The sequence below is a fragment of the Zalophus californianus genome, chromosome 1 (genome assembly GCF_009762305.2).
Source record: "Zalophus californianus isolate mZalCal1 chromosome 1, mZalCal1.pri.v2, whole genome shotgun sequence".
Lineage (NCBI taxonomy): Eukaryota > Metazoa > Chordata > Mammalia > Carnivora > Otariidae > Zalophus > Zalophus californianus.
This window is the reverse complement of record NC_045595.1, coordinates 52122790-52143644: the sequence shown is the minus strand read 5'-3', so window position 1 is coordinate 52143644 and position 20855 is coordinate 52122790. Positions and strand designations below refer to the sequence as shown.

The 20855-nt window shown below is 48.4% G+C and overlaps 1 protein-coding gene across 2 annotated transcripts in view; it reads left to right on the top strand.

The window, feature by feature from the left end:
• ATP2B2 (ATPase plasma membrane Ca2+ transporting 2) overlaps positions 1-20855 on the top strand; it is a 373064-nt gene that overhangs the window by 72595 nt on the left and 279614 nt on the right. For both annotated transcript variants that reach the window (XM_027582250.2, XM_027582251.2), the window contains exon 2: positions 10186-10230. The gene's annotated coding sequence lies outside the window, so the exon portion shown is untranslated. The remainder of the gene's footprint in view (positions 1-10185; positions 10231-20855) is intronic.

The following is a 20855-nucleotide window of genomic DNA, read 5'->3' as shown; positions in this document are numbered from 1 at the left end:
GCTTTACTGCTGGATGGAGCTGGATCTGAATCCTGGCTCTGCCACTTACCACCTGTGTGACCTAGGGCAAGTCACTTCACCTGTCTGAGCTTCAGGAGTCCTTATCTATGAAATATAATATTAATAATATTCACAAGCAGACTTGTAGTACAACTCTCTTCCTAGAGGTAGGAAAGTCGGAATTCCACTTGGTTATTAATAGTAATGTTAAATACAACAAATCAACATGTAGTTCAACTGAATTAAGAAACAGAAAATTCTGGGTAACAACAAATTTGGCAAATGCTTTTCCCTTCTGATTTATGCCTAGGTTAATTTTGTACATTTTTAACGAGTGTTTATATATAGCATTTACTAAGTGGCAAACTCTGTGCTAAGCGCTATACAAATATTGACTCATTTAATCCTTGCAGCCACTCTCTGAGGCAGATACTATTTTCCAGACTTACAGATGAGGAAACTGAGGCACAGAGTAAGTAACTCGCACCAGGATATGCACCTGACCCATGGCAAGGCCAGGCCACCAAGCCAATCCATGTGGCCTAGGAGCTGTGGACATCACCACTTACTCCCCTCCTTTTCAGCTTTATTCCTTCTGAAACACAGTTTCCCTTGTACAGTTGATCAGCTCAAAGGAAGAACACATCCTTTCTTTACCCAAGGACATAGTCGAGAGACTGTGTCATTGAGAGATAAAAGGCATGGAATCAAATCCCCACTCTGTCTCCTGCTCAGCTGTGTGATGCTGGCAAGTAATTCCCTCCTCCCCTGGGTCTCACTGTCCTCATCTCTAAACTGGGCTACTGTCACCACCTACCTCTCAATTAGAGGGAAGTGAAATCAGCCATGGATGTGAAAGTGCTTTCTAGAGTCTTAAATGCACTGTTTGGGGCTTGGGGAAGTTAAATAGTCAGGATCATAAAGCTGGTTTTCACTAAAAAGTGTCCAGCACCTGCGAGTTGCCTTCCATTGTCTATGAGGATCCAGGAGACTCACAGTGAAACCAGCAAGCAAACAGCAGCCCCCGCCCACCCCCGCCATGGCAAGTGGTCATCCCATCCCATCCCACCCCTGGCCCTGCCTGGGCTCTTTGTCCAGGATTCAGGTGTGTTTACAATCAGATGCTAAAAGGCACAGCCCTCCCTCAATGCACAGCATCGATACCCATGTGGGTCGTAAGAAGATTTCTGCCTTTCGTTGCTTGGCAATATTTTGTTTAAATGAACTTATGCCAGGGATTAATATAGTTTGTGAGTTTAACTGCTTACTTGGCAGGAAGGGGAAAATGAACAGAGTTTGAAGAAATCTGGTGTGAAAACAGTTTTTAGAATGCGGGTGTGCAGATGAAGCTTAGGGGTGTGTGATGTGGAGCTGGACTCTGGAGAAAGTGCCCCTGGTTTTCATCCCCGCTGGGCTACTTCCCAATTGTGGGACCCTCCACCTGCTACCATCTCCTCGGACAAATAGCAGCCCCTACCACGGGGTGGGGAGGCAAGATGGTGCCTGTGGCAAGATTGCACGATGCCCGACATGCAGCACACGCTCAGCAAATAAAGAGTCAGTGCCCTGAGCCGGCTCTGCACCCCATGCCCCAGCACCCAAAGGGGGGCACATTAGCACATGGGGGACCTTCAATGAAAATGTATCAAGTCAGCCAATGAATGGTAAATATAGTCAATCCTCATTCTTCACAGATTCCATGTTACTTATTAAATTCACCTACTTACTGAAATTTATTTGTAACCCCAAAATCAATACTCAGGGTGCTTTTGCAGTCATTTGAAGATATGTGCAGAGCAGTGAAAATTTTGACTCCCTCTAATGTGCAAGTTCCCAGCTGAGGCTGAACAAGGTGTCACTCCACCTTCTGGTTTTAGCTCTTGTATGGAAACAACTGGGCTTTTTTGCAGTCTACTTGGTGCCATGTTTTTCACGTTTTTGCACTTTTTGTTGGTGACTTGGCTGTTTAAAAGGGCCCCCAAGTGCAGTGCTAAAGTGCTGTCTAGGGTTCCCAAGCCCAGAAGGCTGTGGTGTGTCTCGTGGAGAAAATGCATGTGTTAGAAGATGTTCATTCAGGCATGAGGTACAGTGCTGTTGGCAGTGAATTTAATGTTAACAAACCTGAGGTAGATATTAAATTAGAAATGCTCATAAAACAAAGTTCTGTATTGACCAGTTGATGAAAATACTATGAAGAGAGGTTCTCAGGAACCTCACCCTACATTTACCCTGGGAGCGGTGGTTGGCTATTCACTAATTCAGTGTTCATGGAGACTTTATAGGACCTGCCTTGGTCCGTGGGGCTGAGATTGAGTTTTAGTGTCTTGAGGTACCACATTGAAAGGGGACAGGGGAAGTCCTAGTAGACCTCACAGGCACACTCCCCTGCATGTTAGTTATTTGCCAAAGCTTGGATGAGAGCTGTTGCTGGCTGCTATCCACTCTTTGGCCACCACCCGGTCTGGGACACCATTGTCTCTTGTCTGGACAGTGGCATGACTGCTTCACTGCTGTCAGCCTCCCCTCTGGGCTTCCTATATCCATTCTCTACCTTGCAGTGACCGGTCCCCTTACTCTTCGACTTTATGCCCTTTAATGGCTTCCCGTTTTCCCCAGGAAAAAACTTAAAGCCCTGCTGTGGCCCATGAGTTTCTGGGGGGTCAGGCCCCTGTCCACATCTTCAGCTTTATCTGATACCACACTGCCCCATGCTTTGTGCTCCAGCCACACTGGCTTCCTCTCTGATCCTTGAAAACACTGCACCCCTGCTGCTACACGGCCTTTGCACCTGCTAAACCTCTCTCCCTGTTCCATTACCCACTCCCCCACCTGCAACACCTATACCTGCTCACAGCCTGTGTGTCCTTCAGGTCTCAGCTCCCATCACTTTCCTGACAACCCTGCCCCAGAACAAAGTGGTCTCCATGATGTAGCTACCACCCCCATCACCCTTTCCCCTTCACAGAACATATCTCAGTGATGTTTCACATTTACTTGAATGACCATTTGGTAAATAATCATCTGCCAGACTTTAAACTCTACAAGGTCAGACATCAGGGCTGCCTTGGCTCACCACTGAGTCCCCAGAGCAGAGGAGAGGGCCTGGCACAGTATAGATGCTCAGTATATTTGGTAAGCCATGGCAACAGCCATTCCCATGTTGCCCGTGGGGGCAAATCCTACTGGACGAGATCCAGGCTCTCCCTTGCAGTTCACAGATTGGAAGGACTATGAGCTAACATCTGTGGAGCCCAGCCATGTACATGGATGATCTTTAATTTTCACAACCATCCAACAAAGTAGAGAGCTAGCTAATACGTCCCCATACTGGAAGAAAATGATGATAAGGCTCAGAGAGATAGGAGAAGTGGCTCAAGGTTGCATAGCTTAGGGGCACCTGGGTGCTCAGTTGGTTAAGTGTCTGCCTTCAGCTCAGGTCATGATCTCTGGGTCCTAGGATTGAGTCCCATGTCGGGCTCTTTGCTCAGTGGGGAGTCTGCTTCTCCATCTCCCTCTTTCCCTTCACCCTGTTCATGATCCGTCTCTCTCTCTCTCATAAATAAAATAAAATCTTTAAAAAAAAAAAAGATTGCATAGTTAAGAAGGGTAATGGGCAGGATTTGCACCTAGGCCTGGCTGACCTGTAGTCTGAGCCTCCCCCTCTAGCCCTTCTGTTGTCTTCTCACCTTTGGGCTATCCACACCCTGCACATGACAGTTGTATGTGTGAATGGATTCATCATTTAGGGGACTGAGGACTTGACCTCATGTCACCAGCCTTTCTGATGTCTTCTCATTTGAATATACTAGTTTTAAAAGCAGAGCAAGATGGAATATACTGGTTTTAAAGGCATTGTGGATTCTGTTCTCGGGGGCTACTTGATTGTCTGGCTGCCTTTAGCACATCACTTTGCAGAAAGGTGCTCACCTCTTAAGGAAGCCAAGTCCAACTTATGGATGCAGTGCCTGCTGGCAGCATTGGACATGATCTAGGATGCTTTGGCCTCTGGTAGTTCCCGGGGGGTGCACAGGATGCTGAGATGGTAGGACTCATTGGATTCAACCCCTTTATTTTACACATGCGGAAACAGGCCCAGGATAGTGAGGGAATTCACCCAAGATCAGAGAGTTTCAAAAGCAAAATGAAAAGCTGAGGCTCTGGCCTCCCTGGGCAGTATTGCTCATCTTTTCCTTGAGGTCAGGAAATGCCAGGAAAATGTTTGTTCTCTAGCAGTCTATCATGGTATCTGAAATTTCACCATTAATTCTTTTGTCTTAGAGAAATTTTTGCTAGTTCTCTAACAGAATGAAAATACCCTTGGATGGGTTGAAGAGGGGAGGGATACCCTAAGTCATCAGCCAAACAATTTATTCATTCATGTTTTCATCCGTCATCTATCCCCTTGTCTCTCCATCTGTATTTCCATCTCTCTACTTACCTGACTCTCCATCCATCCATCCATTCACCCATCCATCCATCCAACCCTTTCCCTTCTCTTTCCATCTATATCTCCATGTATCCACTTGTCTGTCTTTCCCCTCACCCATTCACCCACCCACCCACCCCTTTTACCAGATTCCCATTGAACACCAATTCTGTGAATGGCTACATAGAATAAAAAGATGAAGAGTCTCAGTTCTAGTCTCTGCAGAGCCCCCAGTACCCTGGAGGCAGCAGATCTGTAGAGCCACATTTCTCCTACATGGTGAGGACCACACTAAGGGAGGTGTTGACAGCTTGGCTTTACAAAGAAGAGATGACCAAGCAGAAAGTGTCTGGAGACCCTGGGCCTGAGTGCATCACCCCAGCTCTTGCTGTTCATTGGCTGTGTATCCTTGGGTAAGGCCCTTCCCATCTGGACTCAGCGTACCCATCTTTGATGTGGGCAGGTGGACTCAATGAATGTTTCCCAGACTCAGTCATTCATATACCTCCCTCCACACCTGTAGATGAGATTACCTGTACTGAAAAGTACTTAATGTTTTTATTCAGACGAGCTCCTTTTTTTAACCAAAATACATGTTAGGATGAAGCCTTATTGCTACCATAAATGGAAAAAAAATGGTAACAGCTGTCATAAATAGAAAGTAACCGTAAAAATACTTGAAAAAGGAAGGCAAACTGCTAATGTTGTTAAATTCTACATAGACCTTGCTTCTCAGCGATGGAAGCCAGCTCTCCTTGGTTGATAGAGAACTTATCAAACTCTGGAGAGGTGTTAAAAGTAAGCTAGGACCCAACAGAGACCCTCCCCTTGGAATAGCCACTCCTTGGAGAGAAGCTTCCTTGCAGTCTGCTTCAATATCAAGGAGTGGTGGTGGAGGTAGGGGCCACTCCTGCCCCAAAGCAGGCAACTCTGCTTTGGAAGCATCAGGCCAGGTGCCATCCTGGCCACTTTCTTCTGAGCCCAATTCCCAATATGCCCTGGGCCTGGCCTCTCTTGAGAACTCACACCTCCCCTTCAAGCCTCCCAGGAGCCAAGGGTCAGGCCATGAGCCGGATTCTGTAACTCAAACCAGGTGGTATCTGCTTCAAATCCTGACCGAGGAGGGAAACCAATATGGAAATCTGAAGCTGTCCCATTCCAGAGCTTGGCGAGAGTCAGGTGCTGCCTGTCACTCAGAGAGGGCCCTGACCCATTCTAATCTTACCTTCTGCCACCAAACTCCTCCACCACATCTCCACCACGACCTCATCCTTGACCCAGCGTCCCCAAAGCCCACGACAGTGTAGAGTCCCCAGCCTGTAGCCTTTCTGAATTTCCCTGTGGCATTAACAGCTATGATCAGAAGACAGTGTCTCTCACTCATGCCAAGGCCTGAAGTGCCCAAATAAGTCTTCACACCCTTGGAAGACAGGTGGCCTGGTGGATGGAGCCAGAAGACCCAGGTTTGGGTTGTGTTGTGTTCTGATGGCTCCCTGCACGTCCTCACCTCTGAGTTTCTGGTTGCTGCTGAGCCTCCTCCAGCAATACTGACATCAAGGGTATTATTTACTGGAAAAAAATGTTCCATTTTCGATTCAGATTTCAGAAGGATATTTGAAATCTTAAAGCTGCTGCCAGCTCTGTTGAGGGACACAGAAAAGCCCACTTTCTCATCTAGCCTTGGCTCCAGCCTGGGGCCATGGCAGAGAGAGGTCATCTTTGCACCAACCAGCCCCTACCCCCAGATCTGAAAGGCCACGCCAGAATTGCCCAGAAGAGGGAAAACACAGCACTGGGCATTGCCTTAGAAAGTGCTTTTTCTCTTTAGTTAATAGTTATGGTCTCTTAGGTGGGTCGTGCAATTCTTTCTTTCCTTCTTCCCTCCCTCCCTCCCTCCCTCCCTCCCTTCCTTCCTTCCTTCTTTCCTTCCATCCTTCCTTCCTTCCTTCGACCAGGGCTGGAGGAGGCAGGACATGAGTTAGAAAGTCCAGAGCCCCTGGGAGCTAATGACTTGTGACTTTATTGACTAAACAGAACTGAGAATCAGATACACCCTAATTGATACCCAATTTGCATAGAGAGAAGTTCAGGCTGGGCAAGACTTCCCACTGGAAATTAGTCCCTGAATTCACAAAGGGTGGAAGTACTTGGAAGAATATTTTCCAGGTCCCCTCTTCTGAGAAGCCTCCCCTGGTTGCTATCCCTAAGTCAAAATGATCCCTCCCCCAAAATTCTCACTCCAGGTGTTTTGTAGAACCATCTTACCCTTACTCCATTCTTTCTTGCAAGTTTTGTGTTAGCCAGTGTGAGATCCTCACTAGTTTATTAGCAGTTTGAGAGCAGAGCTGGTGGTTTATTCTTCCTTGCATGGTCAGCATTTTTCAGAAACTCACTGTGCACTGGACACAGTGCTCAGTGTTTTCCCTCCATCCTCTCCATTTTACCTTCACCGCTGCCCCTCCCCTGCAGTAGCTGTTTCTATCCCCATCTTACAGAAGAGAAAACTGAGGCTCAGGACGTTGAAGTGACTTGCTCAAGAAAACGGGCCAGTAAATGATGAAGCAGAGACTCGAATATGGGTCTTTGTTTCCCTTTCTTGGCTGCTTGTGAAATTGGGCTGACTGAGTCATAGATAATCCCACAGCATGCTGCTGTCCTGGGGCAGTGACCTGAAGCCTGGTCTGTCCTGTCTCTGCAAGGCTGGGGTTGGACCCCCCACATAGCAACCATGCTTCAAGCTCAGTCCTGTCTCAGCTTGTAGACTGTAAGAGGATCCAGGGTGTGAAGTGGGGTCACCTGCAATTTAGAAGGGCAGGAGGTGTAGACTGACAGCTGGCATGGTCTTCAGGCTCCCATACACACTGCCCCTGTGCCCAGACTCACCCCAGGCCTTCTGGAGTCCTTGTCTTACTCCCCCTCATGTCACTCCAGAACTTTCCAGCTGGGGGGCCTCTGGTTTCCCCACCAATCTCTCTCCATCTCAGCCATTCATGTTTATTTGTGAGCAGAAAAAACTTGGACACAGAGTTCACAGCTGTTGTTGGTATGGATGAAATTTTAACAGTGTTGACACCGAAGAACCATTCTCCCTGAAGGTCTGTTTTGGGCCAGGGGCTGGGGTCGGTCCCCTTTCTTCCATAATGAAAAATTCACCAGCAAGGACAGACTGCTCATCAATCTTTCATCTCAACAGTCTCTGTTGGAGAAGATGGGGGCATCACTGATGAGGCATGCCTGGCTTCCCAGAGCTCCAGACCTTGCTACCATGTGCATGAGTTCAGGGCCTTGGGTGGGAAGCAGGTGGGTCCAGCTGAGCCTGGGGGGAAGCCCCTTGAACATCACCAGAAGGGTACTGGGCATGACAGGTGGCCAGTGCTGAGCTTTCCACCTCCTATGACCTGAAGGCATTGGGGAAAGGCCAACAGAGGGTCAGAAAAGTGAAATGTGTGGAACAAAATGGTCGGGAGGCATCTAAATAACCACAGGGCTAGTCTTAGCCAATCAAAACTCGAAAGTTGCTAAGAGTAGATCCTAAATGTTCTCACTACAAAAAAGAAATGGTAATTATGGGACAGGATCTACAGATATAGGTGTTACTTAACCCCAGGGTGGCAATCATTCTGCAACTTGTAAGTGTATCAAATCAGTGTGTTGTAACTTACACAATGTTATGTGTCAATCACATCTCAAGCTGGAAATATAGATATGATACATCTTCCATGTTTTAGCCAAGTGTAAAAAGTTAATAGAAACTCTCCAGTTTAAAAAAAAAAAAAAAACAAACAGCAAAAACAAACAAAACCTTAATGGGATAATATGTGTGAGGACCTCAGCATAGGGCCAACCTAGAGAAAGTATCCTAGTCTCTATTGCTAGTTATTGTAATTGTTGTCAATGTTGTTGCCTCTGTTCCAGAACTCACCTCCTGTGCTGGTTTAAGGCACGTTAGGTAACTTCTCTGGGACTCAACTTCCTCATCTGTAACATGTGAATTCTAACAGTACCTGCCTCAGATAGTTGGGGTGAGGAGTAAATGAACTGGGGATCCCTCAGTGTTGTAAAATCGCTATTGAGCAAACCCAGCCTGACATCAGTCTCCTGGCCTGGCCAAGCCCTGGTGGGAAAGGTTGGTGGGCAAACCAAACACTCTGCCACTTTCTGGCAGTGTGGCTTATGCAAGCCCACCCATCTCTTGGCTTCAGTTTCTCCATCTGTACAAAGCAGATACCAGAGCAGGTTATCTCCTGAGTCAATTCTGGTTCTGGCTTCCATGAAATTGTGCACATGGCTGCCTTTTGTCAGGCTCAAGCTTTTCCCAGAAGAGTTTTAGGGAGGGGAGTTCTCAGGTGAGTCACCACTTTGTCTCCATGACTGCTCTGTGTCAGTCTCATGCTTGTAGGTTCCCTGAAGCTCTGCTCCAGACTCTGTGAACTCTGGGCTGGCTGTCTTTCCAGGAAGGGGACAGTCTGGTTCCATAGTGAGAGAAATTTGAAGGGTGTCCAGTGGAAGAGAACGGGCAGAGGTGGCAAGTGGACCTTAGGGCATGGGCCGGGTTCCAGGTGCTGGGTGATGGCCAAGCAGGGCTCAGTCCAGGTGAGCAGAACAAAGAGATGCCAACTAATAGGCGTTAGGGTGGCATTGAGCTCCTGACACTTGGTAGGACCTGGTTAGCCTTGGCTCAGATCCTGAAGGAATGTGGGTCCTACGGATGAACAGGGTGTAGAAAGGCAGGGCCACTGTGCTGGACATCTGCCGCTTGCCCCTTGAGACCACTCTCCACCCTTTCCTCACTGCCCTGTGCCCTAGGAGATGACCTGTAGTCATCAATGCACTTCCCCCCCTCTCTGGCTTCCTATTGGCTTTGGCCAATGGGCAGCTCTAGCAGGATATAAAGTGAGGGGGCTGGGGAGAAATGTTAGGGTATTTAGTCTCCAGCTGTCTCCCTCAGGGTCACCTTGGGGTGGCTGCTTGCCTTGACCCCAGGTGACAACTCCTGCTGGGCGTCTTCTCTGTGCCTGGGTCTAGAAACCATTCCCTCTGTCCACTCCCTAGGGGTGGTGGTAGCAGAATCCCCACCTCTGCTCCCTCCAAGGAAACTGCACCACTCCTACCCACACTTTTGTGAAGAGGTCCTTTATTAAGCCCTCAGGATCCTGCCTGGTTCAGCCACCCAGAGCTGAAGAGCAAGGGTACTGGAAAGGGATACAGGAGAGGAGGCAGCAGGGCCCCCCACCAAAACCCTGTCTGGAATCTGACTCCATCTTCTTACCCTTGGTTACTCCGAGGGACCAACCTGGCATTCTCCCTCAGGACTTCTGGTTCATGTGTCTGGACCAGGAGAAGGGAAGGGCGGGGAGGGAGCCCAGGCCGGTCTGAAAGGGGAGCACACCTGGGCTGTGCAGGTCCTGGCAGCAGACCCACCCCCCCACCCCCCCACACCCCTGCAACAGGGACAGCACCATCAAGCACTCACGGGGGCCAGATAGGTTGGGATTGGGGAGCATTTGTGGGCCCGAGCAAGCAGCTGACGTGGCTCCAGCCCATTGCTGGCCTGCTGGCCCATGGCCCAGAGGTGCAGCTGTCCCCAGAGGAGTCAGAAAGCCGGACTTGTGCATGAAATCCCTCAGTTTCTAAATACCAGGATCAGTTCAAATATTAAATTTTAAACAACCAGATCTGAATCTGGCCACCGGTTTGTGACCTGGAAAATACAAGCCCCTCCGACAGACCTTTCTGATCTCCATCTCGTTTGCTCGTAGGTTTCCCACACCCGGAGTGCAGACTGAGAGCAGCCCAGGAGATAGGTGAGTGTGATAGCCAAAACCCCTGGTTCACCTGGAGGGACTCAGGGACCCACTCACACCTGGGCACATACTTCGGCACCATTACTGGACCCGGTTTAGAAATGCCTGATTTGCAGACCATGTGTCTGTACCACCTCCACTCTCCCCACCCCTACTGCCCTGACACCCCAGCCCTTCCTAACCCTCTTCCCAGCACCGGAGCTCTCAGCAGGTGCTCCCCAAAACCTGTGGGTAGCAGTGGAGGAGGAGGGAAGCCAGAAGCAGAGCTGAAGCTGCAGTTTGGGCCTATTTCCTGAATGTGATTTCCCTGCTTCCCGGTCCTGCATAGGGCCTGTGTGTGACCACTGTATCTCGGTGTGATATTCTGCCAAAGTATAGGTGCACCTGGATTGGTACATGGTCTTTTGCAATAAAAAGCAATATTCATGTGTGGGTTACAGGGCTATCATATCATTCATTCATACTTTAGTATCTTTTAATGCCATCTGATTACTTTTTGGTCACTATCTTGCTGGGGTCAGCCGCACTGAGGAGTTTTTTGATTTTGGAATTGAGAAGGAGGAGCCCTGCACAGAGGCTGGGGCAACAAGGGTCTGGGGGCCTGCTGAGGACATTTCTGGTAGCTTAGTGACTGTTTATGTGGAGCTGGCTCTGGGAGTGCCATCTTTGGCCCCTGTCCTGGGTGAGTGAGGCCTCTGGGGTCTGTGACCTTTACCACCGTGATATCCCTGGGAAAGCATGCCCTAAACTCTAAATCATCTGTTTACAAACATTTGGAGACCAAGCCCCTTGCTTGAGGGACTGTCTGGGAGTTCTCTGGAACAAGCCAGCTTGATTCCCTGCCAATGGCCTGAGGCCACTACTGGGAGAAATCATCCTTCCCCTGGGTGGCTGTGTGTGGAGCTGGCTTCACTCCTAGGTGGAATCAGCAGTTGCCCCAGGGTATAATCGGATAGAGCGTGATCGGATAGAGCCCTCCCTACCCAACATCCCCTCCCGCCCACTTGTCACACTGCCCAAATCACCATCTGGGTCACTCTTTGGGAGAATATTAGGAAGAAGCTTTGGAAACTTCCATCAAAATGACAACTGAAGGTTAGTAGTGGTTATTTACAAATTGCAAGATGATATGCAATTTGAGTTTTCTGTATTTTCCGTTTTATGTATCAAACACATGCTACTTTGATATTCCTCCCACCACCACCCCCAATGCTATCCAGGGTGGTCTAGTGACCCAAGGTTTCTTGCATTCATTGTAGAAATTATCTGACCAGACTGGCTCCAGCTGGTAGCTGGGCCTTGGGGAACTGGGATGTGGGACAGGTAAATTTTGATGGAGAAGCAAAAGGTGAAGCTGGGGAAGGATTAAGGAGCTGTCAGAGGTGAACATGGCCTCCTCCGATTCTGCTGCAGTGGTGAGCTAGAGAGCCAAATCATGACTTTTTTTTGAAAATAAAGTGGACTTGGTTTGTTCCCTCAGTCAAAGCCCCACCTTCTTCCCTTTCCTTGCTAAGTAAGCAGGCTCTCACTTGAAGGGAAACTTCATTGTAGCAAGGGATGGACGTCACTCTGTTGCATTGACTATGGCCAGATAAGCTAGGTTTTCTTTATTCTTTCTTTCTTTTCTTTTTTTTTTTTAAGATGTCTAAAATTACAACACAGACTCTAGGGAGCTTTCAATATGTGTGGTCAGAAATTGATAAATTCCCTAAAGTGGCATAACTTACTAGAGAGTTTTAAGAATTTTTAAAAGTTTCCTCTTTCAGAATGTAAGTAACCAGTAATTCCACTTCTGGGAAATTTGCCCTGAGGAAATAGCCTAAGATGTGTACAAAGATTTATCTTACAAGGATGTTTATCACAGCATTATTTATGTTTGTCAAAAAATAGAAAACAGTGTGTGTATCCAGCAGCAGGAGATTGGGGGAGCCCATTTTGGCACATGCAGATAGTGGAAGATTCTGGGCAGCCACTGAATATGGTTTGAGATGAATTTTTAATAATGTAGGGGAAAATGGTCATGTTTCAGTGTTATATGAAAAGACGATTTGCCAAAATTAATCCTGACCACATTTTTAAAAGAAATGGGTAGAAAGAAACAAGTAAGCCAGGTAGAGAGCAGAGAAAGAGAGAAGATTGGAGAAACAGATACCAAAGTGTGTGTGTGTGTCGGGGAGTTAACAGGTGACCTATTTTCTGCTTTGTGCTTTTCTGAATTTCTGATTTCCCACAATGGAATGTTCACTGTTTCTCAAAGAGCAGTTACAATTAAGAAAAAATTCTCTATCCCCCACCCGGGGTGTGTGTGTGTGTGTGTGTGTGTGTGTGTGTACATTTTGTCAATCTGCTGTATAGAAAAAAAATTGTTATATTGTTACTTTTAATTCTAAAGCATTCTTTTCCTTATAACATTTTTTTAAACTAAAACCAGTGTCAGTGCCACATAATGCTCTTCCATCCCTTGAACTGTGGTTCTGAGAGAGCTGGTTTTGGGGGCTGTATTAGTTTATTAAGACAAGCATAATAAAGTACCACAGACAGAGTGGCTTAGATAATGAACGTTAATTATCTCACAGTTGTGGAGGCCAGAAGTCTGAGAGCAAGGTGTCAGCAAGTTTGGTTTCTTCTGAGGTCTCTCTCCTTGGCTAGATGGCTGCCTTCTCCCTGTGTCCTCATATGGTCAGTCATATCTCTGTCTGCGTTGTCTGTGTCCTAATCTCCCCCCCTTTTTTAAGGTGAATTTAATTTTTTATTATTAACATATAATGATTATTTGTTTCAGGCGTACAGGTCTGTGATTCATCAGTCTTACACAATTCACAGCGCTCACCGTAGGACATACCCTCCCCAATGTCCATCACCAGCCACCCCATCCCTCCCACCCCCTACCACTCCAGCAACCCTCAGTTTGTTTCCTGAGATTAAGAGTCTCTTATGGTTTGTCTCCCTCACTGGCTATGTCTTGTTTCATTTTTTCCTCTCTTCCCCTATGATCCTCTCTTGTTTCTCAAATTCCTCATATCAGTGAGATCATATGATAATTGTCTTTCTCTAATTGACTTATTTCACTTAGCATAATACCCTCTAGTTCCATCCATGTCATTGCAAATGGCAAGATTTCATTTTTTGATGGCTGCATAATATTCCGTGTGTGTGTGTGTGTGTGTGTGTGTGTGTGTATACACATCTTCTTTATCCATTCATCTGTGGATGGACATCTGGGCTCTTACCATAGTTTGGCTATTGTGGACATTGCTGCTATAAACAGTGGGGTGCAGGTGCCCCTTCAGATCACTGCATTTGTATCTTTGGGGTAATTACCCAGTAGTGCAATTGCTGGGTCAACTTTTTGAGGAACCTCCATACTGTTTTCCCAATCTCCCCTTCTTAAAAGGGACACCATTCTATTGGATTAGGACCCACCTTAAGGACCTCATTTTACTGTAATTACCTCTTTGGAGACACTCTCTCCAAACACAGCCACATTCTGAGGTCCTGAGTGTTAGGACTGCAACACATGAATTTGGGGGTCACACTTCAGCCTATAACAGGGACAGTCTATTCCCAGTGACTGCGGCCAGTATTTGGCAGAGCATGGAGCTTAAAGCTGGAGTGGGAGCTGGGATATTGATGGAGAAGACATTGTCCCTGCCTTTAGGAGGCCCCCAGGGAGGTGTGATGCAGACACTGAATGCAAGCACCTCACCTCTCCAGCAAGACCCAGCAGCAAAAGTACGACCATTCCTGGTTGTGTCCAGCCAACACAGATCGGCTGCTGAAGGTCAAGGCAAAAGAAAGAGCTGAGCATACAAAAAGATAATTTTATTAAGAAGCTCTCAAGCACATCTACTGTGGTGAGAAGCAGCAAGTTGGCTACAAACAATCAAATCATTCCAATGGACTTCTGGACATTAAAACTCAAAATTTTTAAATAATTTTTCTAAGCATCAACTCAAAGATGAAACTGATTTATCAGATCAATGGTGGAGAAAAGGAATAGATGAGCAAGTTGGGTGTGGAAGGTTGTGGGTGTTGAGTTTAGTAGAAGCAAAGATGATTAGGTTGGAGAGTAGTGTGAGAGCTGGAGAGAGGCTGAGGCAGGCATCCAATGGCAGGCACCTTAGATTTAAGTGGAAGGTAGTAGGGAGCTACAGCAGGCTCTGGAGCAAAGGTGGAGCAGAATGAGAACAAAAGAGACTGCAACAAAAAATCTAGTTAGGTAGTCTTTGCTGAAGTGCTGGGATGAGGGTAGGGTCTTGATATAAGTTCTAAAAGCGGAGCTGCAGAGGAAGATTTGGGAGATGGTTGCACTATTTCATTTTTCCGGGCCTTTTTCCATGCCCTTCCCTCTGCTTCATCTCCAGTGTGGCAGGTTCTTAAGCATGCTTTAAGGACCCATTCACGGAGCCCCTCTACTCTGAAGCTTTTCTTAACCTCACAGACAGACATTCCTCTTGGGCTCAGCCTCCCATTAGAGCACTGACATAGCTTGTCATGGGGATCTGCACATCTCCCTGTTCACTGCCAGGCTTCGCTGGGCTGAGAAGTGGTTCTCAGCGAGTGTGGGTGGGGTACGATTGGTGATATAGTCAGTGGTTGGATGTAAGCTGCATAAGTAGTTGGAGCATAAGAGATTCAAAAATGATTCCAAGGTGAGTCTGTAAAATTTTACAAATTATCAAGTTCCTATTATGAGTATGGCACTGGTGAGAGAGGAGTGACTTGGTCCCCACCCTCATGGAGCTTATAGCCTAAAGTGGGTAACAAAATAATAATGATAAAATGTTGAATGCTGTGAAGCCCCAGTCTGCTAGGAGAGTCTGACGGTGGGGGAGGGGTGGTGGAATCGAGGTGGGCTTCCTTGAGGAGGTGCTTATTTGAGGTGAAAATTGGAGGATATATGAGGATGCATCTGTCTGAGCAGGTCATAGATGTTCGATGATGGACCAAGATGAAGGTGAGGAAAAGGGAAGCCCAAATAAGGAGAAAATGGACTCCTGCAAAGGTACCGTCTGTGCAGAGGTCCTGCAGTGAGGGAGAAGCTTTGGAAACGCAGAAGCCGAGCATGCCTAGAACACAGAGAGCAAGGGGGCTGCTGGTGAGATGAGAGGGGAAGGCAGGAGGACAGCATCATAAGGCCACCATTGTCAAGGTTTGGATGGTAGTCTGAGAACATCAGGAATCCACCCGAGGCTTATAGTCAGGGAGCGATGCGAACAGATTTGTGTTTTTGTTTTTTTAAGATTTTATTTATTGATTTGCTAGAGAGAGAGAGAGCGAGTGAGAGTACAAGCAGGGGGAGTGGCAGGCAGAGGGAGAAGCAGGCTTCCTGCTGAGCAAGGAGCCCGATGTGGGGCTCGATCCCAGGACCCTGGGATCATGACCGGAGCCGAAGGCGGCCACTTAACCGACTGAGCCACCCAGGCGTCCCAGATTTGTGTTTTTAAAAGACTGCTCTGGCTGCTGCTATGCCAAGCATGGATGGCTGAGAGCAGGAGGGGGATGAGGGGGAGGCTGATGCAGTTGTCCAGGCAAGAAACGGTGGTCACCTTGCCTCGAAGGTGGCTATGGATGATGAGAAGGAGACAGAAGGGAATGACTGTCAAGATATGGACAGAAAGAGAGAGAGAGCAAGGATGACTCCAGGTGTGGATTTAGGCAAGGGCAGAGAATAGGACATTTGCAGAGATATTTGGGGTGCTTTTGCCAGACTCTCACCCCACACTGAGCTCCAACAGTCCAACCACCAGCCCCTCAGTGGGGTTGTCACTCGCTGTGACACCAGCACATCGGCCAGTGAGGATGGCAGGACCTCAAGGTCCAGAGAGGTGAAGGGGCTGCCTGCCTGAGATCCAGGGGCCAGACAGGGACCTAGGACAGTGCCCAGCATCCCGGAGTTGTTGGGGGATGGTTGATTAAGAAAATCTGACCCACCAAGCAGAAAAACTGGGTTTAGCATTTTCCTCTGACTCAGCAAAATCTCTCTCAGCACCTTTCCTGGGAGACTGAAAATCCACCATTATTCCTAGACACCCACTCGGTACTGACTCTTTATTCCTTGTCCAGATGTCCTGAGACTTCCTTCCCTGATAGATATTAACACAGTCATAAACTAAATAACATTAAATGGGCCTTCTCCCATCTGCCTCTCGTGGGACCCTCACAGTGATGCTGGGACATGGGCCAGGAGGTATTAGTATTCTCCCCATCCTACAGATAACAAAACTGAGGCTTAGGGAGCGGATGCCACTTGCCCAAAGTCACACAACTCAGAAATGGGAAAGACAAAACTAAAACCCAGACTAGGAAAGTCCACCTTCAGTGCATTTTTCTCAATTGTGTATTTTGTCTTCAATCTCTCAGTAACTTTTGAAGTAAATGACCTGGCACATTTTGCTTTCAGCATCAGTTTGTTGCCTGCTAACAAAACATTTTTTCTTCTTTTGCTCAAACTGTTTGAACTCTACAACCCTGTTGTGATTCCTTCCACATCTATGTAAATAATTCCTTGTAACAGCCAACTGCAAAGCAAAAGATTCTGAGACAACACATCATCCGTGTGAGACATTTTCCAGCAGCTGAACAGCAAGTGGTCGGAGGTGAGGTCCAGGAGCTTGGTGAGGGGCTAGATCATGAGGACTTTGCCTTAATTGCAGGTGGGGATGGGGCATGTGAGATTTTGAGGAGGGGAGTCAGGGGGAGGGGCACTGACTTGCACATGAACAGAAACCCCTTGGCTGCTTTGTGGAGGGGAGACTGCATGGGATAGAGGTGGAGTCTAGGGGACTGGGGAGGAGGCTGCTGTGGTTTTTAGGTGAGAGATAATGGTGGCCATGGAAGTGGCCCCATTCTGAATGGATGCCTCCTGGGGTGTGTTCTGACACCAGCTACGGTGCTGAAATTTAAATGTGACCCTAACTGCCCAGAGTTAGCACAGACCCCACAACTTAAAGGACACAGTTCCCAACAAGACTGCCCCAACTTCAGATGCCAGCCGCAAGTGGGGTCCTTAGACTAACACACTTCTGATGGGCTGGCTATAAATATGGGGGTTCCTATAGCCCTCTCTGGCTTGAAGATTCACTAGAATGACTCAGAACTCAGGGGAGCCCTATACTTGCAATTACAGTTTTATTATAAAGGATATAGATCAGGACCAGCCAAATGAAGAGACACATAGGCAAGGTCTGGCAGGGTCCCACCAGAGACCTGTCTGACCTCCTGGCACATTGATTGTTCACCAACCAGGAAGCCTCACTGAGCTCCAGTGTCTAGGGTTTTTATTAGGATTTCATTATGTTGGCATGAGTGACTGATTCCTTAGCCACATGATTAAAGTCAGTCTCCATCCTCCCTCCCCTGGCTCAGAGCCCCAGTCCTCTAATAACGTCTAATGGTCTTTCTGGTATCCAGCACCCATCCTGATTCAGCTTATTAGCATAAACCCAGGTGTAGTCCCAGGGGTTCATAAACAATAAAAGACACCTCTATCACTAGGGAAATTCTGAGGATTTAGAGTCTCCCTCCCAGGAACCAGGGACAAAACTTAGTCATATTCTTATTTATAAACAGAGTAGATGCTGGTGCCATTTACTGAGACTAACAAAAGACTGGAGGCCAGGGGTGGGGGCTGGGCTAGTAGGTCTGGTTGGGGGAAATGAAGGGTAATATTTTGGACATGTTGACTTTAAGATGTTCATTAGACATCCAAGTGTGGAGTTGGCAGTTGGATCTAGGAGTTTGGAGCTCAGGGAGAGATCAGTATATAGATCATATTTGAAGCCCCGAGATTGGATGAGATAACTCAGGGAGTGAATGTAGTTGGGGAGAAAAGAGCAGAGCTCTGTGCCTGCAACAGTTATGGCTGGGGGAGAGGGGGTAGGCGGAGCGGCAGAGGAGACAGAGGAGGAGTGGTCTGAGAGGCAGGAGAGCGCTGGGTCCCCAGGCAGGTGTTTCACAAGGAGGGGTGATAAAGTCAGTGCTAAATGCAGCAAGTTGAGGAAGAGGAGGACCAAGAAATGGCCATGGGACTTGGCAAGATGGGGGCCGCAATGACCTTGAGCTGAGCGGCTTCAGAGGAGGGGAGGTGACCGTAGCTGCCTAGGGAGGGGACCAAGGTGGGAATGGTTGATGAGGAAGTGCAGACAGAGGGCAGGGCCCCCCCATCACCCGAGGGGCTGTCAGGCCTGTAAGGGTTACCATGGGACCTGTCTGGTGCTCACTGCGTCCCTACTCCGGGGCCAGGAGTTAGAGGCATCCTCTGGCAGCTCAGAGTGTGGCTGGAGACAAGACACGGGAGTCACTATCCACATAGTAGAACAAAGGGAGAAAAGTGGGATGTGGCATGACAGAGGTGTATGTAGAGCCAGGAGAAATCACTACTGATTGGGGGTGATCAGGGCGAGGCATTTTTGTGGCTTGCTGGCCTTCTCGTGTGCCTGGGGACATGGTGAGCCCTTGAAATGCCTTCTCCTATTTAATCCTCACAGTACTGGTATTGTCCCCATTTTACAGACAAGGAAACTGAGGCTTCTAGGGGATGAACCACTTATCCAAGGTCACACTCTTAGGAATCGCCAGAGATAGAAGTTAAGGCAGATTGTAAAGGATTTTTACAGGTAAAGGTAAAAAGGGAGCAGGCAGATAGGCTGAAATGAGAACAGAGACAAAAAAAGCTTCTTTGAGTTGGGGGCGGGGGGGCCTGGCAGACTCATTTGGAACAAGAGTGGGACAGGTCCTAAGTCCCATCTACGTCACTCAGGAGAGGGACCCAGTCCCTCCTCTGGAACGCCTTTCTGCTCAGGTCACTGGCAGTGTGGCCTCCAGCAGGTTCCTAACCCCTCAGGCTGTCTTCATCGGTAAGGGGAGGGTAACATGTCTCCACCGGGGTGGGCACGGATGCAAGGGCTGGCAGGCTGAGGCAAGGGAGAGCCTGGGAGGAGAAGAAGGTGGGGGCTGGCCTCCAGTGGTGTATGGGGGTGGGGGGCTGTGGGCCGAGAGACAGGTGTGGATCCCACACACCCCTGCCTCTGCCCCTCAGCCACCCCACTTCACCCCTACCATACCCTCACCCAGGGCAGGAGTGTGCCTCCACTGGCAGTTCTCATCACCCCTGGTCTGCAGAACAGAAACAGTGGGCCCTGCCCACCCCTGCCAGAATGCACAGTCGTGACGTAAAATAACATTTGGGGAGAAAGCATTTAGCAGAAATGCCCAGCAGAAACTAGCATCATTCAGGAGTAGACAGGAACCACCAGTTCTAACAGACAGACAGATAAAATAAGGAGAGTGCTTTCTGAGCTGGGCTTTGGCAGCTATTTGGTTCTGAAACACCTGTAAGCCGATGGGTGTTCCCTTCCACCTGTGAAATGGGCACATCCTGGCTGATTTAGACTGCATGCCACCTGCTGAGGACAGCACAGGGAGGCCAGCCCGGTGGGATGTGCTTCTAAAACCTTTTGTGACTGCTGAGGGAGCTCTCCCCCTGGTCTCTCCAGCAGTGTGCATGGCGCTGCTGGGCCTGATGCAGACACTTGGCGGGGGCCCTCCCTATTTCACAGAGGAATAGACTGAAACCCAGAGAGATCGGGCCAAGTTTCCCTCCAACTGTTGTTGATATTTCCTCTCTAAATCTTTTTATACACCATGGAAGGAGGGGGGAGAAGGAAGGAGGAGGGAAAGAATGAGAAAGAAGAGCAGATGGGGAAGGAATAAGACCCAAGGTGTTACATGGATTTGGGAGGATGGAGGGTCACCTTTGTATTCAAGAAGAATATTAGGAATCCCAGTTCATCAGACACTTGGAAAGGGAGGGAGGAGGGAGATCTAGAACATTCTTAATTTGGAACCTGTCAAGCCATTCGCTTTATCTGGACATCCACGACCCCACTATGTCACTCTCCTCGCTCTCCTCATACAGCCAACGTGTTGGTGGTTTAGTCTCAGGTTGCATGAGGAGAAGCATCTAGAAGGAGAAAAAGCACTTAATGATATGCCCCAGAGGAAGGGGCTCATAAATGTGGGCCAGAGGCCTAGATTTGGAATGCCTAGGATCTAGGGGCAGGCAGTTCGTGAGGCTGGGGCATGGCTGGCCCCTCCAGTTCTCACCCATCCACATTGAACAAGCGCAGGGCCAGTTCTTGAAGAGTGAGTGCCTCCACTCTCCCAGGGGGCCTCAATGCTAACTTCCAGAAACCCTAATTTGTGTGCCTTCTTGGCTGGTTCCTGGCTGTGGGTCATATTTCACAGCTTTCTGGAACTTCTTGGCTGGTTCCTGGCTGTGGGTCATATTTCACAGCTTTCTGGAACTTCCTTACCTCATTCTTGGTGTCTTCCACGAGTCCCTTAGGAGATTTGAAGGAGGGGACAATTAAGAGTGCAAACCACGCGTCCTGAGCAGCCTCCAGGAAGAGTACCACACCAGGAGTCTTGTGCACATTATTTAACTTGAGGCTTGCACCACTTCGGGAGGGTGTGGGCATCACTCTCTCTGTTTCACATGCAGGCAAACTGAGGCTCAGAGAGATTAAGTAGCTTGCCCGGGACACCCCAGCCAATAAGTGGGGGAGCAGAGTGGGAAGCTAGGTGCACAGGACCCCAAGCCTGGGTCTAGAGTCTGCCTGCTG